Below are 23,505 nucleotides of genomic sequence, written 5' to 3' on the forward strand. Positions count from 1 at the left end.
TTTTTTTTTTCCTCAAGAGGATATCTAATTGTGAAGTTATTTTAACTGACTTTGTTTGGGATGTTCTTTTAATCTGCATGCTTGGGACTTTGTCCTAGTTCAGGAAAATTTGCCTAAGTTATTGCTCCTATCTCAAATTTCTGGTTTCTTTCTACTGTAACTCTTAGGTTAGAACTTTCATACCTGTTATCTCCCTCCTTGTCAACTTTTCTCTGCATTTGATGACTTTAATTTTCTTCTATTTACTATATAAATTATTTTCTGAGATGTTTCCTTATGAAACAATTCTCTTCTGTCCTGCTGACTTTTGGAGCTTCTTTTTCCTTTTGCTTGTTTTCTTTTCTTATTGAAGTATATTTGATATACAATGGTATATTGGTTTCAAGTATGCAACATAGTGATTCAACAATTACATATATTATTAAATCCTCACCCCAACTAGTTTCCGTCAACATAGAAACATGTTACAGAATTATTATTCTACAGACTATACAGACTATATACAGACTATATTCTGTATGCTATACTTTCATCCCCCTGACTAATTTATATTATGAATGAGATTTTTGTGCCTCTTCACCTATTTCTGGCACCCACTCTAACCCCTCATGCATAGTAATCAACAGTCATGTCTCAGTGTCTATGAGTCTACTGCTGTTTTGTTCATTTTGTTTTGTTTTTAGATTCCACAAATAAGTGAAATCATATGGTATTTGTCTTTCTCTGCCTGGCTTCTTTCATTTAGCAGAATACCCTCTAGGTCCATCCATATTGTTGCAAATGGCAGGATTTCTTTCTTTTTTATGGCTGAATAATATCCACTGTGTATATGTACCACATCTTTATCCATTCATCTACTGATGGGGACTTTGTTTGCTTCCATATCTTAACTATTGTAAATAATGCGGCAATAAACATAGTAGTGCATATATCTTTTTGAGTCAGAGATTTTGTTTTCTTTGGGCCTCTTGCTTTTTGGTTATTCTAGAACAGTAACTGTAAAGAGTGCAGATTGCCTGTGGCTACAACCCCTGTCCACTTGAATGTGGTTATGGTGCTTCCTAAAATTTATTGCTGGGGGACCACTTAATACATAAAACACCCAGCTCAGTTTCCAGTGTCAAGGAGGCATTTATTTATTTCTTTATATTTTTTGCTGAGGTAAAATTCACAAAGCATGTAATTTAAAAGTACCTTTAATTTTAAAAAGCTTCAGGAATTTGCATGTCATCTTTGCACAGAGCAATGATCATCATCTCTGTATTGTTCCAGCTTTGAAGCAAGCATGCCACACATTTACTGTGACTGATGAGATGAGGTGAAGCTGTTTCCTACTGTATTCACTTCCTAGTTCTCTGGAAAACTCAACCAAGGGAGACCACACATCGCAGGACCTTCCTTGTGTTCTCTCTCATCTGTAGGAGGACCACGTCTTCCTGCTTTCTAATCACTTCCTGACCCATTGTTTTTGGGGAATTCTGTTTGGTCTCTGATGGACTGAAACATTTGTGGGCTATAAGTTAGGGAAAGAATGGGTGGAAATGAAGGGGGAAGGAATAATTTATTACTGCTCATCCTCCAAAGCAGAATCTACCTGTGTTGGCTTGGATGTTACAGACCCTGAATCCTTCAGCCCAGAGGCTAACAGGGCTCCCTTCTCCCTGAAAGTCTGGGTGATGTCTTTGTTTCTGTAGGAAAGCATGTGTGAGCAACTGATTGTTTTTCTACATACAACTCTGCATGACTTATAGAGTTAGTGTAAATTACTTCCAGGTTTTGGCATTTGGCTTTTGTCTGTTTCAGCTTTTCTTCTTTTCTTTCTTTTGTTCTTTTGTTCACTTTATTTCTTTTAGAGGCTGGTTGGGAGTGGTAATAGCCTGACTCATTGGTATTGTTTGGCTTATTCATTTAACAAATGTGCCTTCAACACTAGATATGCCACATGCTTGCTGTAGATACAAGGATATAAAGATACATAGTCTTTGAGGGAGACCAGAGTCTAATGGGGAAGATGTATATAAAAACAGATGATTATAATTATAAAAAACAATTAGAAATACAGCATTAGGTATATATACAAGGTATTGGAAGAATACCTGGGGAAGAACACCTGTCTCAGCCTAGCTATATGTGTGTGTGTGTGTGTATGCCTATGCATGTTTAACCTTGTTTTAGTCCAGATTTTTAAAGAGAGCCTTAGGTGAAATATTCTGTCAGTGTTTCACTTGGAAGGAGACTCTGATACCCTTCAGACAGTATCTTTTCCCAAGTCCTGTCTACAACTTTCTTCTTTGCTCATAAGAACCTTGTGACTGTGAGTGGTAACTGATCTGTGTATCTGACACTGGAACATCAAAGCCAGTGGCTTATGCTGGCAGGTCAGGAGTAGAGTGTGGAAAGAGAGCCAGACCATAGAAAGCCCCCCCAGCAGGTGGGAGGCTGAGTTCTCACTTTCCCCCTTCAGGCCTTTCACCCTCATCATGAAAATAAATAAAAATAATTCTGTGTAGCAACTGGTGTTAAGAAGCAGAGGAAAGGATGAGGCCCAGGGAAATCAAAGCCAAGGGATCATTCACACCACAGCTGACCAGTGGACACTGAGGACTGAGGAACAATGTCTCCTTGTTCACCACATTGTTTCCTGGAGCAAGTTAATAAAATGGCACTGTGGGTGGCATCTCTGCTGAGTCCTAGCCAGTAACAGAAGCTCAGCTGGAGTTTCTAACTGGGCCTCAAAAACACCAGGTAGGAGATTTTGGTCGTTGTTGGTAGATATCCCACCTCCCTAGAAAGATACCATAACCTCTCTGTAGAGTGAGTTATTGCAAATAGAATAAAAAATGGTGGAGTTTGGAGAAGGCCTCCAATTACCGTGAAGCACTAAGTATGTTGATGGGAGTTGTCTGAATGGTTATTAAACTTACTACTAAAAATTACCTCAAAAACTGTGAAGAATTCCAAAGTCTTGATAATTATTAACTGTTTATCCCAAATGACTGGCAAATTTCTAACTGAGGGAAAATTGAAAAGCTATTCAATGTGGGAAATTCAATACGAGTTAAAAATTAAGCCTACTTTATGTTGAGGAACAGTTAGAAAAGTTGCCAAAGGCTTTCAGCAACAATGGAAATTATGTCTCTAAATTGTATTTGTTATTGAGAATCCTACTTTGGTTAAAATGCCAATTAGGCTACTATTGAAGTGATACATGAACTCTTTTATCTACGCATAGCTTTGCTTTCTTGTTAAGTCACAGAAAAATCTATGATGTGGTTCTTCTCGCTTTAATCAAGTGGGAAGATGAATGGATTTGTGTTGAAGTTAGACCAATAACTTGCAATAGTGTTGGGTTTTTCCCCAAAGAGTAGGAAGGATCAAATTGCTTCTGCCTGTATAGTTTTCTTTATTTAAGACTAAAATTAGAATAAAGTTGCTTCTGACAAGATGAGATCTGAGAAAAACAGAATATTCTTAGCTGTGTGAATCATCATCATCTCCTTGTCAAGTATGGGAGATAAAGCAAGTTAAATGCAAATTAAAAGTGTTCAGCACAAAATGGAAGAGACATTTTAATATACTTCATGGCCTCAGCTCATGTCATTTAGTTAATAGGTATTGTCTATCTATTCTGGGCCAAGCATTTAGCAGGTGTGTACACCAAGTAGGGTATGTCATTGGGTAAAAAATCTGTTTCTGTCCTCCTGAAACTTACATGTAATAATGCTAACAAAGAACTCATGTAATATTAAATCTCACCAAGGCCAATGGGCTGGTGGAGACAGCCTTGGGGGGTGTCAATTAAGAAACTTACACTGTACGTGTAACTGTGCGATCGTAATAGCTATGTGCCCTCAGAAAGTTACTGGTACTTTCCTTCCTGTTGTAGTGTAACCTTCTGAAGGGCAGCATCAACATATGGTAGAGTCTCCTAAATTGTCTAAGATTCTTGTGCCTAGTAAGTGTTCCATAAATGTTTTTCAAATAAACAGACTTCATGTTCTCTTATATTTTTAGCGTTCTATTCAATGATAATGGTATTACAGATTACTTTTGTCAGTGGGAGTCAAGCTTTATGTCTCTCATATACCAGTTTTTACACAAGCACCTTAAAAAGGGAATGAAGGACAGATGTCCCTCCTTCCCCTTTCCATGCACATGCTAAAGAAGCCAAAGAACCATTCGCCATGGCCTGGACACTCCTTGACCTGGCATTCATTTCCCTGGCTCTTCTGCTTGTGCCTCTATTGAAGATGACTTTGGTCAGTGCTGCTTTTTACTGGTCTACTGACTAGGGTCATCCAGCACCCATCTGCTTGGCACTCTGATCCCAGTAGCCCAGTTACCTTCCTGAGACAAATGGCCCTTATTTTAAGTACTCTGTAAACAATGACTGGATCCACTGTTAATTTAGAATCCTATATTATAAATAAAAAGAATTTTTCAAGGATGGCAGTAAGATGAAAGAGGAAGGTATTAGGTAGGTCCTGAGCCAAAGAAGGGAGTCCCATTATGTGGAAGCTGTTTCTCCTCACTGCTGACTCCTTCTCTATGGGCTGAGCTGACCGCTAGAGTACAGGGATAGTATCTGTTTTACACACCACCACATGTCCAGTGTCACCTATTTGCTGAATAAATGAATGAATGTATTCAGGCTTTGTCTTAGTTCAGGCTGCTACAACACATTGTCATAGACTGGATGGCTTAAACCCCAAATTTTATGTCTCACAGTTCTGGAGGCTGTAAGTCCAAGGTCAGGGTGCCAGCAGGTGTGGTGTCTGGTGAGGAACCTGCTTCCTCATTTACAGTTGGCTGATTTTTTTGCTATACCTTCATAAGGTAGAAAGAGAGAGAGACAGAAAGAGAGAGGCAGCAAGCTCTCTTGTTTGTTTGTTTTTTTTGCTTATAAAGGTACTAATAATATCATGACTGCTCCACTCTCATGACCTAATTATCTCCCAAAGGTCTCATTCCCCATTATCACACCAGAGGTTAGGATTTCAATATAACAAATTTTGGGGAGACACAAACATTCAGTCTATAACAGGCTCAGTCTCTTTTTCTAGGATCCCTACTTCTTTTCTAGCAAATCTCCGTGAGAATCATTTGTCATAATCATTGGGTTTGTAATCATCGTTATTTTGCATTTTGGTATAATTTCAATTTTGGCATCTATGTCTAAATTTCAAACCAAATGGAACTCAAATCTCTATCCAAACAAGGCAAGCATATTGCAATTATCACCTAAATAAGTAATTAAAAGAAACCTTTGGAGCAATTGGGAAAACTTGAATGTGGACTAGATATTATTAGGTATTAGGAAACTATCAATCATTTTCTTAGGAACAATAATATTGTGATTATGTAGGAAAATGTATTTTTAGAGGATGTGTGGTTATATATTCAGGGGTAAAATGTCATGACATCTGTAATTTACTTTCCAATCACTTGCAGTTTCTATTTTTATCTGTTTATCCATCTATCTAGATAAAACAAATATGGCAGAATGTTAACAATTTTGAATTCTAGATAGTTTTTCTACATGTGATCATCACTCCGTTCTTCTGTATGTTTAAGGATTTTGATAAAAAGCATTGGAAAAAATGAAATAGCAGATGTTTCTATCTCGGCATTCCTGTCTTCTTTGGCAGCCTATTCTGTATTTTCATAATCTTTGCTGCTAAGAAGTGCTTTCTTTTGTCTATTTCAAATGGTAAGTGAAGTCTTTGAGGCTTTTGGCTGTTTTGGTGTCTTCTGATTTGAAAACTTGGTTGTGAGTTTGGAGCAGGTACCAGCTTTATACTTTTCCTCAGGATTCAAATTCCTGTAGGCATTTTGGAGTGGCTGGTAAGACCAGCTTCTCTCCAGTGTGGTCTGATATTTATCTGGAAACTCTGAAGAGAGAGAGAACACAGCACTAGGATGCTGAGCCAGCCGTGCACCTGTCCCTCCCTCACTTCACTCACTGCTCAGAAGGAAGGCTTTTCCTTCCCTGACCCTCCTATCTGAAATAGAACCCATTCCTCTCTCCATTTCCTTGATTAATTAAAAAAATGATTTGATTACTGCCTGATATGCTTAAATCACACGTGTTATTTAGTTATTGCCTATCACTCTCTGTCCATGAGGGTGGAGTCTGTGCTGGTGGTTCTCCAGCTTAAATGTGCATCAGTATCTCCTGGAGGGTTACTTAGTAAAACAGATTGCTGGGGCCCACCCTCAGAGTTTGCAGTTCAGTAGGTCTGAGGTGGAGCCCAAGAATTTGCATTTCTAATAAGCTCCCAGGTGATGCCTCTGTCCTGGTCCTGGCCCCACATTTTGAGAACCGTAGGTCTGTTATTCAGTGTATCCCAGTATGTGTGATAGTAAATGCTCTGTAAGTATTTCTTGAGTGGATAAATGAATGAATGAATGAGTGGAAGCTGATATGATCACTGGGCTCTGGAAATGGGAGAACTTTGAAAACTAAATACAAGCAGCTGAGGAAACTGATGGGGTTCCCTGGCCAGAGGCTTTTCAGGCGGGCCCGTGCCCAGGCGTGCTTTGCCAGGGAGAGCTTGGGCACACAAAATCATTGTTTTAAATCATTCTTACCAACCCTCAGTAGGGAATTTAGGAATGTTTAGGAACATCTTGAAGTTTTGAAGACGATTTCCTAGAGGATGAATTCTTTCTGGTTCCCTTTCATGCCCTTACAAGAGAGAGAATATGGAAATAGATGGTCCAGTGGTCTTTATCAGGATGATCCAGTGGTCTGAATTTGTAGGACATTTCTCCTGTTTTGGCTTTGATGTGTTCCTAGGATGCTTTTCCTTGGTTAGGATTCTCTCCTTCTAGTCAGTTTCTTTGTAAGGTAAGTGCCATTTTAAGAAAGATGTCATTTGGAGTTGCATGGTAGAGGTATCTGGTAGGCCACCAAGAGGCCGTTATCCAATTGTATTTCATCTCTGGGATCTCAGAGAAACAGAACATTTTAGCTGAGTGCCCCAAATACTTTTCCTCAAGCTGTATTTGTTTATGTTCTACTGATATAAACAAATGCTGTCAGCCATATAGAGACCTCAGTGCTGAATAATAAGAACAGAACAATCTTAGATGTTATTAATAGCATTGTGTTATATTTGCATAAAACAATAGTTTCCAAATGACACAGATGATCTCATCTTTCTTAGATTATTCTGTAGTAGACAGTTTGAGTTTAAGGAACATTGGGAGAGCTTAGCAATTTATGTTAACAGATGCACATTTGTTGGTCAGGACTGTGTGTACACATGCCCTATAGTGAAAATAAGTTCTAGTCTGAAAATGTATGTACATGGTTATGTGCACACACACACACACACACACACACAGGCCAGATAAATTTGTGAGTTTGTGCTCTGGAATCCAGACTGAAAGAAACAGTGCTGCCCTGGGTTTGCTCAGACAGTGGGGGAGTGGGGGTCTGGTATGTTTTCAAGGTTCTGTTTTGGTGTCAGATTGAGTAGAGATAGAGCATCCATTAATTTAGCAGAGCATCTGGGATCTTTAAAGCCAGAAAGAGGCTACAATTTATCAATCTTAATTTGCTCACACTACAGTTAGACAGAGAGGATCTCTGGGAAACTGACAGGATGCAGATGGTCCCATTTGGCCGATACCACACATAACAGCAAAGCTGCCCTGCGCCCCCAACCCCAACTTCCCCTAGACCTAGTCCTTTGCTCTTTGGCCTGTTTTGCTAATGATTGCACAGTATCTAGTAGCAGAAACACACTAAGCCAGTGGGAAACTCTCCTTGCATCTGGAAACTACCCTATTGCAAGCCATTGGCACTGGGGGCCAGGGTGAAACTTAATCTAATAAACATTTGTGTCCTTAACTAGCCAACCCACACAGTGTTCAGGACACACTCAGATCTCAGAAATGCTCTCTTGCATCAGCCATGTTGCAGGCCCATGGAAGGGTTATAATTGTCACTTCATTATTTTAAGTTTCTTGAAGGTAGGAATTGAATCTTATGTCTTTTATTCTTCTACAGTTTCTCTTGTATGGCCTTAAATAGCAATGCTCAATTAGCTTGATGGCTGAATAGGGTCATTGGACTCTTACCATATTCCATTTTCATACATTCATCTTTTCCTTTTAATGTTTTTCTAGAAATGTGGATATATTTAATCCTTAGGATTAAAAACAAACAAAGAAACACATTTTTCTATTCCTTATGTTACTGATACACTACTATGTACCCTATGCTGTATCAGTTTCTGGGCATACAGAAGTAGGTAAGACACAGAATTTTTGGCTGCACACACTTCAAAATCTGGTGGTTGAGACAGAGAAGTCAGTGGCAATTTCATACAGAATGATAAATACTACAGGGGCAGGAGAAGGGGATGTACTGGGTTTTATGCCAGCTGATAGCTCATTTTTGTTCTAGTCCATGGGTCAGGGAGGAGGAAGCAAATCTTATTTTGATGCCTGCAGCATGAAAAGGAGTGAGCCAGGTAAAGAGGTGGGGCAAAACTTAGCACAGTTTACACAGGAGAGGAACATGATATTTTGTTGGTGTTGTAGTCGCCGTCATGGGAAGGATAGAGAGACATTTCCTGTCATTTTCCTAGTGGTGACTCTGCACATGGGAAGAAGAAGGGACTTTTCTTCTGTGACATATGGGCATGATACTCTTGGCATTTGCAGGATTCCTTTGAATGTAGCCATTATATTACAGAGACCTCAGTAAAAATGTAAAGATTCCCAGGGGAAAGTAGTAAAAACATCATTACCCATTAGTAACTTTAAATGAATTAAATTATCTTGTCATGTTTTCTTGTCACCTGTCTGGGCTCTGAGGAAATGAGCAATGTGGCTGTTGAATTTTGCAGGGAAAAGATAAGGTTCAGAAGAAGGAGGGAAAACCAGACATGGTAGGGTTTAGGATCTTGTGGTTCCCAGTAGGACTTTGGGGAACTGTTTCAAGCTGGTGTTACTAGGTCTTACTTTTACTTTTCTCAGAAGGTCCCATGACTAAATAACTTGATAAAACACATGCTTGAAAAGAGCGAAAGTTAATTTATAACAGGACTTTTTAGAGCCTTCATGATGCCAAGATGCACTGTGATTTTCCAAGAGATGTTATAACATTAAGCATTCCCTAAATGTATTCTATCATGGAACCATCTGGTAGAAAATTTTCTGGGATTAGTGTTCCAGGAAATACACTTTGGGAAATTCTGGTTTGGTATATGGAGTGGTTAAAAGGAAAGACAATCCCAAGTGGGGGTCTCATGTGTTATTGCAGTGGCATTACATGGTGGAGGATATTGAGTTGAATCATTTTTACCAAGGATCAACCTTATTTCTTCCAGGAATATCTGTTTGTACCAATAGGTAAATGGACTGAGGCTAGACAGGGGATTCTGGAATTATTGCAATTTTACCCCACACTGACCTACTATATTTTCAAAAATTTCAGTTCTGTAAACAATGTTCCCCTTATTTATTTCTAATTTTTTTGAGCTTTAAGTTTTATACTCTTCTCCCTAAAATGAGGCAGATCCATAGAGTGTCTGAGCTCTTATACACTTGTTTTTCAGCAAAATGTGCAGTTTCCTCTGTAAATGTCCCATGCAATCCATCTTGTCCTCTTGACCTCCTTTATCTTGCTTAGCTTATCAGTTCATCTTGGAAACACACACTTTCACCAAGCTGACCATTACTATTTATATACATTTGGAAGACATTCCACTGGAAATTACTCTCAAAATATTCTGTTCAGTATAACAAGGAAGTGGTAATAGGTCCCTACTGTTTCATCACTGTGTTTTCCTTAAGATAGTTTCCTGCAGTGTTATCAGCAAGTTAAGGGTTAAGAAAATCTCCTGCAGGCATTCCAAAACTTCCTTTCAACTTTTTGGTTTTTGGAGTAAGAAACATTTAAGCTATTTCTTTGCTAAAACCTGAGAAGGCAAAATCTGAGAGAGGAAACGGGGAGAGCTATTTGTATTCTTTATTTCAATTATACAAATGTCTACCATGCATAAGAGACTGCTGAGACTCTTAAAATGTGGAAAAATGTGGAAAGGGGTACGATATGGTCCTGAGGGCCTTGCAACCAGGAGGCTTATGAGAGAGGAAAACAAGATATCTGCATATTGATTATCAGACAGATGAAGTCAAATGGGAGATAACAGCCAAATGCCCCAAGACTTACTCTAGGGAGGTGAAGGGAGGGTTTTCTGTGATGACTTCATGAGAGGAGGTAGTGTTGGAGGTGGGCTTTGAAGGAAGGGATTTCATCTTGAAGCCAATTGGGGGTAATGTTTCAGGGGAGGGAAGAATGAGAGCAGAGGTGTGGACATCAGTGTGTTCAAGAAGCAACAGGCAGTTTGTATATTAGCACTCACCCATCCTATAACGTCAGGGAGGAATCAGGAGACTGTCTTGACTCCTCAGTCTCCCACTACCTTTCACCCAACAGGTTCCCCAAACTGTGCACTTTATCTTCTGAGTGTCTATCAGTCCATTGCTCCATTTCCACTCTGCCTTTCTTAGCCCATCTCCTTGTAACCCACCCCTTTCTCCCTTTCCTCCTTGGCTGCCTCCTATCTCCTTTAAAAGTTGCTGTCAGAACAAACTTCCTGGAAGGCAAAACCTACTCTTCCACATGCCTTCCGAACAGCGGCCCTTGGCTGTCAGGATAGAGTCCAAATTCCTGACTATGGCCTTAGCTCCAAGTCAGACAAACCAGGGCTCAAATTCCTGCTCCCTCATTTCAAGTTATATGACCAGCTATGTTAATCTGAGCTGTGTAATGAAACCTCAGTTTCCTCATCCATAAAATGGGCATCATTAGCAGCCACATTCTTATTCTGGTTACCATTTTCTTTCCTACTCTTTGGCAGTTGCATCCTGGCCCAGCCTCTCTGGTTGCATCCCCATTTGCAAATGTTCTTTATAGGTCCTCCTTGTATCCTTCCATCCTTGTCTGATCCTCCTACCACCTGTCTTTGAGATTCATCTCCAGCATCCCCTCCTCTTCAAAATCTGCTGGAATCTTCCCCTCTGTCCTTCCCAGTCCTCAGGGCTTATTGTGCATTCCTTTTTCTGGGTTCCTGTCCCACCCAGGACATGGCCTCACAGTGTGTGCACCTTCCCCTTCCCATACCTGGCTGATGTTTCTCCAAGATAGATTCCCAGAGGTGGAATGGCCAGTCAAATGATATGCCTATTTTGAATTTAGGTACCCAGTGCCAGATTATACTCTCGAAAGGTGTATCAATTTTCTCTCCCACAAGCAGTGGAGAAAAGGGCCTTACTTCCCTCTGCCTAGCTAAGCCTGGGTTGGCTCACTCTTTTTAGTCCTTGCCAATCTGATTGGTGAAATAAGATAAATCATTGTTTTTTAATATGACTTTCTTTGATCTCTAACAACATTTCATGGGATCTGTATGTCTTCCTTTGTGAACTCCCCCTTTGTTTTTTGTTCATTTTTCTAGTGGAGAATTACTTTTTACCTTATTGATTTGTAAGATGCCTTTCTATATTCACCTTTAAAAGGATGCATTGCAAATAGTCCCTGTAACTTTTTATTTACCTTATAAACTTATGTTGTATTTTTTTTTAACCATAGAGGGATTTAAAACCTGTCAATCTTTTCCTTTGCAATTTCTGAGTTTTTTTTTCATTCTTAGAAGGATATCCCTCATTGTAGGATTATTAAAAGTATTCTACCCATTTTCTTAGAATATTTTTATGAGATTTTTTTTTTTGGCATTTAAACCTGAATCTATTCGGAATTTGTTTGGGCATAGAATATACAATAAGTATCAATCTTCATTTGAACCCCAACTGGTAGTTCAATTTCAACAGTATTTGATAACAGACTTTTCTCCGTGAAACAGCACTTTGAAATATTTGCATCATATAATAAATTCTTGTGTGTGTGTGTGTGTGTGTATTTGCATCTACTTTATGGACTGTATTCTTTTTCATTGGTCCATCTTTCTAGCCCTGTGTGAGTTCTGTGTTATTTTAGTTAATGTGGCATGATAGTATATTTTGGTATCTGGCAAGTCAACCCTCAACAGTCTTAATTTCCTATGGCCCTGACCTTGTCACTTTGGAATGAGGAAAGGAATCACAACCATCTGCAGTTCCAGGAGATGCTTGGGATGCTGGCGACCTGAGCAGATTGAATGCCCTGTATCAGTGTGTTCTTTTAGCAATCCTCAAGATTGGGAGATGCTGGCCTAACCCTGTAGGAGTGCCTGTGCAAGCTTGGGCTTTTTTTTTTTTTAAACAGTGGAGAGTCTAGAAATTAGATATGCACTTTCTGGAGATTAAAGATAGTGGAGGGCAAGGAGGGTGGTGAGGGAGGGCCAGAGAAAGAATGGTATGATTTTGACCTCTGTTATTCTGATTTATACTCAGTGCCAGTGTGGTCCCTGCAAAAGGAAAATTTTCCACATTCATAAAATTGAGATACCTAAGCTTATTACCCTTAAAATAAGTGTATGGGAAATGATGGATTGCAAACATGAACACTGGGGACTAGAGCACTGTGTGAAATGTTCATCTGCAGGAGGAATGAGGTGTTGTTTATTCATGCCATGAAATTCTTTCAATATTTTTAGGGCCAAGAGGAGAGGGATTTTATCCCAATACCTTATATGAGTCCTGTTCTTATCCTTTCTTGAAATGAGAGCACTTGAATTGGCCATTAGTTCATTCATATATTCATGTTCTAGCCACTGAAACTGTCTAGCTATCTTAACTCAATCCAGTCCCACAAAATACCATCTGCCAGAAATGGATCAGGAAAAGCAGCAAACAAGGTTTGGATTAAGCCTGTGGAGAAGCCCTGCTGGAGAACAGTTAAGTGACGAAGGGAAATAGTTACAGAGGTCAAATTCCACTGAAGCAAGACTTGAGTTCAGTCTTCTGTGGTTTGTGCTTTCCTAGTGATCAATCGTTTTCCTTTAAGTAGGTTATCCCCTTGGGGTTTAACAGTCTTTTATTGTGTGCATTTTTGTGGTGACTAGATTTAACCTATAAATAGAAATTGCATGAATATGTTCTTCTGGGAATTAGGTGCAAATCAGCCCTCAACTCAGGTTTCAGAGGTGACTTGTCAGATTATGGACTGAATATCATTTCTCCTTCATTTGAAAATGACACATTTCTGAGTGGTGGTGTCATCAAGAAACGTGCAAAACATGGAATTTCTCTAAAATGCTGCTAAAGTGTCAGGATGTCTTCAGGCACCTTATTTCTGCTCTGAGTTTATAAAATGAAACCCAGATTTTTCTCTCAGAGATGTAAATGGAATTATTCCCATGTAGAAGCATGGCCAGCACAAGTAGAACTGAGTATTTTATTAGCTTCCAGTTGTGTTTTATTATTTTTTGTGTCTGCATTCTTCAGTACAGTCAAGTCCTCAGGGATTGGAAAAAACTGACACTTTCAGTTTAACTCTTCTAGAGTAGGAATATCTTGCTTGACAATCAATAGTCCAAAAAACCAATCTTCCCAAATTGGAGTGTAATCGAATATGCAATGAATGCATCAATGTGTATCTTGTGCTTGTTTTACTTTTTGGCTGGCAGCTTGTCTTTATTACATAAAGGAAGTAATGTGTACCCTCTTTGTGGTGACCACAACACATTTGTTGATTGTCTAGACATGTCAGACACAGAGATGGGCAGAGTCCCTGACCTAAGAGCTTGTCATGGGAGGCCCGTCTAACCCAAATTATGGGTGGGGATGGGGGATCACAAAAGGCTTACAGAAGCTGGGATGTCTGGCTGACTCTCCAAAGAAGTGGAAGTAAGCCAGGTGAAAGAAGAGAATGAGGAAATGCTCCAGGCAGAGGGAATAGCACGCAAAGTTAGGGAAGCAAGAGACTCAGTATGGGGAGGGAGCTGGGCGCTTGTGGAAAAGGGGATGTGCGGGAGGAAATGGGCAGTGCTGGTGTTGTGAAGAGCCTCACATGCTGTCACCTTGAGGGGGAGTTGGAGCCTCTGAGAAGTGGGCAAAGGAGTTGGGGTGGTGGGCAGGAAACACATAGACTCTACATTAGAATGATCTGTTTGACAAAATGGTGGAAAAAGGATGAAAAGAGATCAAAGGTAGTGAAAATGGTTAGTAAGTTGTAGTAATGAATGTGAAAAGTGAAGCAGGCCTGGGCTAGCATAGTGACACAAAGGATGGGTAAGTTGCTTCTGATTTAACAGATGTCTTGGTGGGGCTGGAGGGAGAGAGGAGTCTGGAATGACTTCTTGGATATTTGAAAGCAGAACTATTGACCTGGATAGAGAATGGGAAGGAGGAATAGTAGAGTGGGTTCTGGAGTGGAGGGAGCCTGGATTCAAATCTTGGGTGTGCCATTACTGGTTGTGTGGTGTTGGCCATGTTACTCAATCTTTCTATCCCTCAGTGTCCTTGTCTGAAAAATGGGGACGATCATAATGTATCTACATCCCATTGTAGGACTCAGTGAATTAGGACACAATGCAGCAGCAATAACTGACACACGGTAAGCTGCAAATAAAGCAGTTGTCATTATTATTACTTGTTGCAAATATTTTCCTATCTGCGGCTCATTTTATGCTGTCTTTTGTAATGAGCAGATTTAACATTTTTGAATCAAACGCATCCATCCTTCAGAGGATCTGCATTTCATGTCTTTTCTGAAGGAAGCCTTTTCTATCCTAAGGTTGTTAATACAATTCTGTTTATTTTAATACTGATATAGTATTTATTTTTGCTTTAATCCATTTGGAATTTATTTTGTGTGTAGTGTGGGATAGAAATCTACCCACTGTGTGAAAGAGGTAATGACCAACATAAATGTCCTATACCATCCAGCTGGCTGGTCCCCTTGGGAGTGTTGCCATTTTAAGGGCTTAGACTGGTCTCTGCTGTTGGTTGGGTAGGATACTGAGTGGTGGGGAGGAAAAGTCAATGTTGTTGGGCACATGGGTCACCTCCATATCATATCCCATACCCTGTCTTTGCTCCAGGATTTCCTGCCCTCTAGCATCTTTCTGGACCTGGCTATATTGGTGTGAGACCAGAAAGAGGGACAAGGAAGAGGCTGGAGTACTTTTTCCTTTTATTCTTTCCCCGTTGGGCTACCAATTTGCCCTCTGTAAATAATTCTTTTAGTGCTCTTCAGTTCAACCCTTTGAATGTCTCATAAACGTCTTGCTGGGACCTTGGTTAATAGAGCAATGGAAATGAAATGAATGAAAATGTGAAAGCACAAGGATAAAGTTTTAGATAGGAGGAAGGCATCTGAAGGTAACACATATGACAGAATTTGTTGGCAATCCAGCCAAAGATCTGTGAGTTATAAGGAAATATGTTGAATAGTTTATAGTTGATGGCCAGTCTCATCATGTTGCTCACTTTGGGGCAAAAGCTAACTAATTTTTTCAGCACTATGAGGTGCTCAGTTGAGATATAAAATTTGTGGTCATGTTTCATAGCACAAAACTATCTTCCAGGGTGAATATTTGTGTTATTTCTATAGGGGGAGGAGAGTGAACTGGAAAGGAGGGAGTAGTAGTGCTGCTGTCAACACATAATTAAAAGGATTTTTTCAAGGTCATGTTTTTAAGGGACCTATGATTCTCAGGAGATAACAAGGATGAAATGCAGCCTGTGCTACAGAAGCATTGAAAGAATTTTTAGTGATTGTATACAAAACCCTTTGACCTATGTCCTAAGACTTGTCCCATGCTTTAAAACTCCTTTAAAAGTAATCTCATTATGGCTGTCTGAAGGATTGCCACATTCTACCCACCTCCAATAAATAAGAGCACTATGGCATAGACTTAATCAAGAGGATACAGCAGAAAGATTGCATTAAAACTTGAAGCTCCTATGTAATGGTATATTAATTACAGACAGATAATATTTGAAGAGTAGGAATCTATCCTACATAACAATGATTATGTCCTTCTTATCTCTCATTCAGTTGACTCATGGAAACTGTCCCTTTTCTCTTTTCTAATTTGTTCTGAGTAGTTTTGCACTTCCTACTAATTCAGCCAACATGATATCCTGTGTGAAGTGATTAAAATGTAAATACCCTGGAACTGCTGCTCTGGGAGGAATGGGGAGCAGGGGTCTGGGAGGTACTGTCATTCGAAGATGTTATACAGAGTGTCTTGGCCACTCTGTTTCTGTGCCATGGACATCTGTTTGAGCTGGGACTCTTGGCAGGGAGTGCCACTTCCTACCCAGCATGTTTTAGCTAAGGCCATCTCTCTTCAGTGTCCGGACCACCTGGAGAGAGTATAGACACAGGGTCCACTTAGAAAACAGAGAGTGCTAGAATCTCCAAGATGGCCTATGTTTTCCAAACCAATTTGGAGAAAAATAAAGCCTCCATAGAAATAGATTGATAATAATTATTTAAATATTATTTATTGGTGAATTTATTTATGGCCTGTTCACCCATGAGACTGTAAGCTCATGGAAGGGAAGGGGAGGAGCGGGGAGGGGAAGGCAAGGGGAAGGGAGGGGAGGGAAGCGGAGGGGAAGGGAAGGGAACATCTTGTTTACCATCCATTGCCTGAGTAGTGCTTTGCCTGTGGTAGTGTTACAAGATAAACCGAGGCATATTACAAATGTTAAAAGTTTATATGAGCAAAAGTTGATTTGATCCTGCAGTGATAAATTGGATGTGGTTTAGAGTGCTCAGCTGACAGGAGCTAGGGAAAGACTTGTATAGAGAGAAAGGTAAGTATTTGATTGGCTCTATCTTAAATCCTAGTTGGCTGTTTGTGACTGGTTGTTCTTAGGTTTCAATTTTGTGACCCTGAGGCATTTACAAGCTTAGCTTTTGGTTTACTTATGTAGGCTGCAGCAGCATTAGAACCACCTCAGTTTAATGGCCTTCTTGCTTAATTAATAGTAACTACTCAGTGCCCATTTATGAAGTGAATAAGTGAGTGAATTCACAAGTAAGGACTTAGCAGAAAGGATGCTGAAGAATTAAGAAATTCTGAGCTTTGCGTAGAGCTAGATCATCTTGAGATATGAAAGACCATTCAACTTGGATTTTGTGGTAGATTAAATGATAGCCCTCCCCTCCCCCACCCCCCACCATATGTCCTTTTTTGAATCCTTGGAAGCTGCACATATGCCATGTTACATGTCAAAGGGGAATTAAGAATGCAGTTGGAACTAAGGTACCAATCTAGTGATCTTTAAGGATGCTTTAAGGAGATAATCCTGGATTATCTAGATGGACCCAATGTAATTTCAAGGTTCTTTAAAGTGACAGAGAGAGATTGGAAGATGCTGTACTTCTGGCTTTGAAGATCATGGAAGAGGCCATAAGCCAAGGAATATAGGCAACCCCTAGAAGCTGGAAAAGGCAAGGTAACAGATTCCCCCCTGAAGTTCCAGAGGGAATGTAGTCTTTTTAACATTGAATTTTAGCCCATGAGACCCATTTAAGACTTCTGATCTGCAGAACCGGAAGATTTCCTCCTTCATATCAGATGTGAGTGTGTGAGTTAGACCTGGCCAACTGGAACATTGCATTTGCCTGGTCATAGTTGTTAGTTAAGAGTTGGACATATTTGAGTCAATTAAAAGAATTTCTGGAACCCTTGTGGGAGAGGTTATGGGCTTGAACCCTGAAGGTGTTGGGAGCCATCTTACCACAATGGAGAGCCAAAACTGAAAGCAGTGGGAACTCAGAGCCAAGACAGAGAGACAGATTGAATCCCCAGACCAAGCTGCTCTTGAATTTTACTGTTACAGGAACTGATAAAATCCTTCTTTGCATAAGCCATTTTAAAATGGGTTTTCTAATTCTGTTACAAGTTTTTAGTGAGGAGGCAAAGGAAAATGATAGAAACAACTGTCTTTTAGTTCGCGTATTTTGCATATATTTTTATCATAGGGTGCACGTTTAGCTATTCCCAACCACTTTTTCTTCTTTATAAAAATTTGGGTTAAAGCAACCCCATTCTCAACACCACCAGTTGTAGCTCTGTATAGACTTGTGGTCAGCCTGAATCTACCTGACCATTAGTGTCAAGATTATATCAGGAAGACAGTGCCCTATGATGGAATTTTGCTGTATCAAGTCTTACTTCTGTCTTTGTGTGCTCCACATTATAATATTGCTTAGCATAATGAAAATTTTCTCTTCATCATTTGAAAACATTAGCTATTAAAAGTTTTAAATAGTACCAGAAGTTTGTTTTTAAAGTCCAATAAATTTTATTTTAATGATTTGTTTTCTCTAAAAAATTTCATTTGTTTTTTTGTGGTTTATCCATATTTAATCTATTTCTTAAAAATTCACTAACTTGATTTTATGCACATCAGCAGCTTTAGTTGAGACATATTTGTCACTGTGTTATTCAACATCAAAGGGCAAAGTTTTTCTCTGTGTGGAAGCCTCTCTTAGGAGGCTTCATTTTAGATGAAAAGCTGCCCTCCCTTCACATGGGAGGACTCACTAATTCAGGTGCTTCTCAGGGCCAGGTGGGTCATGGGTGAAGGCGTTAGGAGAGGACTGTAGTTGGCTAGAGAGCTCACGTTGGCCTGATGGGCCCTGCCACCCAGGGCCAGCTGCTTGTTGCTGCAGAATGTAGACCCAATTGCTGATCTTCCAGTTTTTCAAACAAGGCCATAATTCTGGATATGTATGTGCAGCTCCAAAGCTTTGTACATATGAATAAATATTTTTTAAAAACTGCTTTGTGAACTAAATAAATCCCAAACAAACAATAAAAGTCATGTCCATGGGCTGCTCCTAGGCCACAAGTTTGTCCTTTTAGAATACATTGATTCATCCCCTGTGTTGACAGATGGCATTAGCTTCACTTTGATCATTAGCCATGGTGTGCCCCTGGCTCATTTTCACATGTTTCATCATCTCCAACTGAAACCCATTCTACCTCTCTGCATTCTCCCTGCCCCCAGCCCCTGGCAACCATCATTTTGCTTTCTGTCTCTATGAATTTATGCTCAAGTTACCTCATATAAATGGAGTTATATACCATTTGTCTTTTTGAATCTGTTCTTTTTTACAAAAAGATTTATTCATTAAATTAAATATGTGTTAACCCCCTAGGATGTGCTAAACATTGATTTATGTGTGAGGATACGCTGGTGAAAACAACAGACCTGGACCTTGCAGTTTGTGTGGGTGGCAGGAGACAAACAATAAAGAAATAAACATAAACAAGATAATTTCATAGCAAACTTGGAATATACTAAATTTGGGATTCCTATTCGATGTCCAAGTGGAGGTATTGAATGGACAATTGGATGATAGATGAGCCTGCCAAGCATGAGAGAAGATAAAGACTTGGCATATTGTCATGGAGGTGGTACCTAAATGGATGATCTAGCAGAGGTAATCTAGAGAGGGTGTCCATATATTAAACTGAAGAGCCTAGGATGGAGTGCCACAAAGCTCCTAGATTTAGAAGTTGAGCAGTGGAGAAAGAGTGCAAAGGAGACCATGGAGGAATCGTCAGTGAAAAAGGAAATAGGTGGATGCTGTGATTCAAAAGCCAGGAGAAGAGAATATTTCCAAAAGGACAGGTGGTGAGCTGAGCTGAATACTACTGAGAACTAGGCATGCACAGAGGTGGCTGTTGGATTTGGCCTCAAGGATGTCACTGGGGCACCAGGGAGCTCCAGGGGAGGGGTGGAAGTGGAGATGGTGGCTGTGGACAACTCTTGAGAGATTATGTCATGAGGGAAAGTTAAAGAATGAGAGATAATTCCTGAGAGAGTATTTCTCAGTAAGTGGGAGAAGTTTATGCCCAACTTTCAGGATTCAAACAACCTATTCACTGTCTTTTTTGGAGGAGGTGCCTCAGGAATTGCCACCTTTGGACTTATTATTAATAAATCCACTTATGAACCACCTCTTGAAACTTATTTGTAAATAGAAGAGCTTCTCTAAAGGATTCTTTCTTATCAAATCTAACAAAGCATTTAAAACATTTAGCGATTTTTTTCCTCTAAGCAACTTGGGGCAGGAATTTGCATGGTAGGTCATGTTTTAGCATAAATAAAATGCTGTTTTATACTCAGAAAATTTTCTGTTTCAAACGGACTTCATGTGCCAGAACTATTCCTTATCATTAATCAGGTGGTGCAGCTAGACAAATAAGAGACCACGAGAAAGGATGATAAATTCTCAGATGATACAAAGACACAGATATTTGAGGAATAGTGTTGCTGGCGACACTCAAGGCCATTAGTCACTGTCCCTCATCTGTCGAGAATTCAGCTTGCATTATCAGGCTGCTTAGTCCTGAAGTAAGTAAAACAAGCAGCGCAGGCATCAAAGAGGAAAAGATAACTAAAGACCTTAAATTTTTGAATTGTTTCAAAAAGGCACTCCACAAAACCTTATCAGAAACTCTAATAGTGCCAAATTATTAGTTGCTATGCAAGATTTAATTTCCCTAAGACCTCCCAATTTTAGTTAATTAGATTTTCCTGGTCAACAAATTTAGGGCAAAAAGTGGTTTAAGAGCATGAATAAACTGAAATTTCTTTTCTGAAAGCACACTGTATTCATTCTCTCCAAATAAAACTCACACTATTTGAAAAAAAACCACACATTGTCAAGCTAAAGCAGAATGGCTGCATGAGAGAAGCTGCCACATTACATTGTCCCAGCTGCTTCTCCAGCCACAGAACTTAACTCTCTCCAGATGTAACCCTTCACTCCTTCTCCCTTGTCATAATTTTTGTCTTGAGTAAAACACAATGAAGGAAGATTTTTTTTTTCATGTGAACTCAAAAGCAGAAGACACTGAATTGCAACTTCAGTGATAAATACTTGGTAGAGTGTGGTTTTTCTTCTGCCCCTTGGGTAGACATTTAAGGGTAATGATATTATGAGAAAAAAAGAATACCTAGAGTTGGGTCAAAAGGACTAAATAATTTAAAAAAAGATAACTCATATCAAATGAAGATCTTTGTTCTAAACTAAAAAGGACCATTTACTTGTCTTGACTCTCTCACAGATGATAGTAATAAGGAAGGTGAGGGGTGTGTGTGTGTGTGTGTGTGTGTGTGTGACAGAGAGATTGAAAGAGAGGAAGTGGGAGAGAGAGAGAGGCCCTGGTTAAGCAGCGAAGACAATAATTTATGTGAGGGCTCATTCATGTGGTGGTAATAGGATGACTTCATGAAGGAGGAGCCTTGGTAGGACATAACTGATTGTGAGGAAAGAGAAGAATCCATAATGACACAAAAGACTTGAGCCCCGGTTTAACATAGGATAAAGGAGGAAATGACAAAGAACTTATGAGCCCGTTCCTCTGGTGCTCAGTGCCTTGATGAGTGCAAGGTCTGGGACTGCTTTGAGGGAACAAGACTGTGTCAGGCAGTGGTGAGGGCATGACTCCACAGAGGTGCTGGTGCCACCACTGATGGAAATGCTGAGTTTGACTCTGGTAATTTAAAAATTGCCAAGCACAAAATGGTCCCTAACTTCACAATGAAACCTGTTTATGGGCACAATCTAAATAGCTGGATGCTTATATTCTAAACTTACAGGGAGGAGTGCAATAACATATCTGTGTGTGATCAAGAGAATGTTATTTTTAATTAACTGATGTGCTTGTACTGACTGGTGGAAGTAAAAACAAAATGCTAAATGTAATGTGTCTGTTTGTGGCATGTGACTTACAGGTATATATGTTTACTTGACTGGAGGAGAGTCTGAAGTCCAATGGAGGAATTTTTAACAATTCACTGAACAATTTCAGCCTCATGGTGATGCCGTCATTATAGTAACAGCTCTGAAAGAAGGCTCCTTTGAAGGTGACAACACTTCAGGGAAGTGAAGGGGGTTGTTAACATACCTGTTTATAGCCCCATCCATACATACCTATTACATTTGCCCATACAAAATGTGAACTGTCCCTTTGTTTTTTGCCCATTTTTGTAGTGGAGAATTACTTTTTACCTTATTGCTTTGTAAGATGCCTTCCTATATTCACCTTTAAAAGAATGCATTGCAAATAGTCCCTGTAACTTTTTATTTGCCTATAAACTTATGTTGTATTTTTTAAATATATATATATATATATATAAGGATATCTATATATATCACATGTCTAATATGTCATTCTACTTAAATCATGATGTGTAGACCAAGAAGTATTTTTCCCTTTTCTGAATGGGAACCCTCTCTAGAGTATATTAGGGAGAATTACCCTGTGATTATCTCAAGACCTGGCATATGACTGTGAGTCACACTGGTGAGTAGAGGGTCTGGGAGGAAGATCTTCCCTGCTCCCTGCTCACCACGGGCCCCTCCCACCACTGGACTCCAGACCATGGCCCCTCAGTGAGATGCTGCTCCCTCCACACAAGCTATTGTGGATGTGAGATTTCAGGGTGTGTCCCTTTTATTTTCCTTGCACCTCCATCCTCCAGAAGAAGTGCATAGCACAGTGGCTGAGAGTGGGCCCTGGAGTCAGGCCCCTGCTAGCTTGTCTTGCTGTCAGATAAGCTACTTACCTTATTATATATATTCTCTCTCTGGAGGCTATGGGTTTACAGGAGGTCAGCTAATTGACACTGGGCTAGGGTAGGGTGGTTCTGCTCCAGGTGTTTCTCATCCTTCTCCTGGGCCAAGGAGGTTAACCCTGGCATGTCCTTCTCATGGTAATGGTAGTGGAGAGCAAGTTTTATTTTGCATGTGTTTTTTTGAGCTTCTGCTAGCTTCCCATCTGCTAATATCTCACTGGCCAGATCATGTCACACACAACTGAACTCAGAAGCACAAGCAGGTCATCTTTTCATGGGAAGAACAGCAAAGCTATATGGCAGAGGGCACAGATACAGAGAAGAGTGAAGAATTGGCACCATTCATGCAGCCTGCCATTGGAGAGCAGATCAAATTCTGCTGAAATGGGATCACTGAAAGGCATTGCAATGTAGGAGGAAAAGAAGTTATAAACTTCATGTTGAACATGACTTTGCCATTGTCCATGAGAAGAGGATCCATGAACTGAGGTTCCTTATGTGGGTTCCTGTTTTCACTCCTTGCTCCACGTCCTCAGTTCTGTCACTGTACAGAGCTTCCCTTTCAAAGCTCCACATTGCAAATCTCAGTCTGCTTCGAGGGAAACTCTGCTTCTCACTCACCAGACCTCCCCACCAGTGCCTGTCCTCTCCCTAGAATTACATTTCTCCATGAGCATGTAGGCTGGAGGAATGTTCCCTAGCATGCTTTATAACACATTCTGGCTCTCCAAGTGCAACTCCCTTCTAAATTTTTCCACCAGCATTCATTGTAGACTTTCCTCTTCACATACACACATATTCTCTGTCTCTGTCTCTCATACAAGATGCACACACACACATCACTTCTAACTCCTAAGGGTAAATAAATATTAGTTTTGGAAGGCAGTGTTATCCAAACAATTAAAAAGGAAGTAAAATATCTTTTGTATTTCTCTGTCTTTGTAACTACCCCAGATGAACTCCAGTCTGCCTGTCCCACAATGGCATTGTATC

The 23,505-nt window shown here is 40.0% G+C and overlaps 1 long non-coding RNA gene and 1 pseudogene across 3 annotated transcripts in view; one reads left to right on the forward strand and one right to left on the reverse strand.

Annotated features, from left to right (window-relative positions):
• LOC118923844 (uncharacterized) overlaps positions 1-23,505 on the forward strand; it is a 149,976-nt gene that overhangs the window by 55,388 nt on the left and 71,083 nt on the right. The gene's annotated exons all lie outside the window — the stretch shown is intronic.
• LOC118923920 (U6 spliceosomal RNA) lies at positions 1,197-1,294 on the reverse strand (annotated as a pseudogene).

The sequence above is a fragment of the Manis pentadactyla genome, chromosome 3 (assembly GCF_030020395.1).
Source record: "Manis pentadactyla isolate mManPen7 chromosome 3, mManPen7.hap1, whole genome shotgun sequence".
In the NCBI taxonomy this organism is placed as follows: Eukaryota; Metazoa; Chordata; class Mammalia; order Pholidota; family Manidae; genus Manis; species Manis pentadactyla.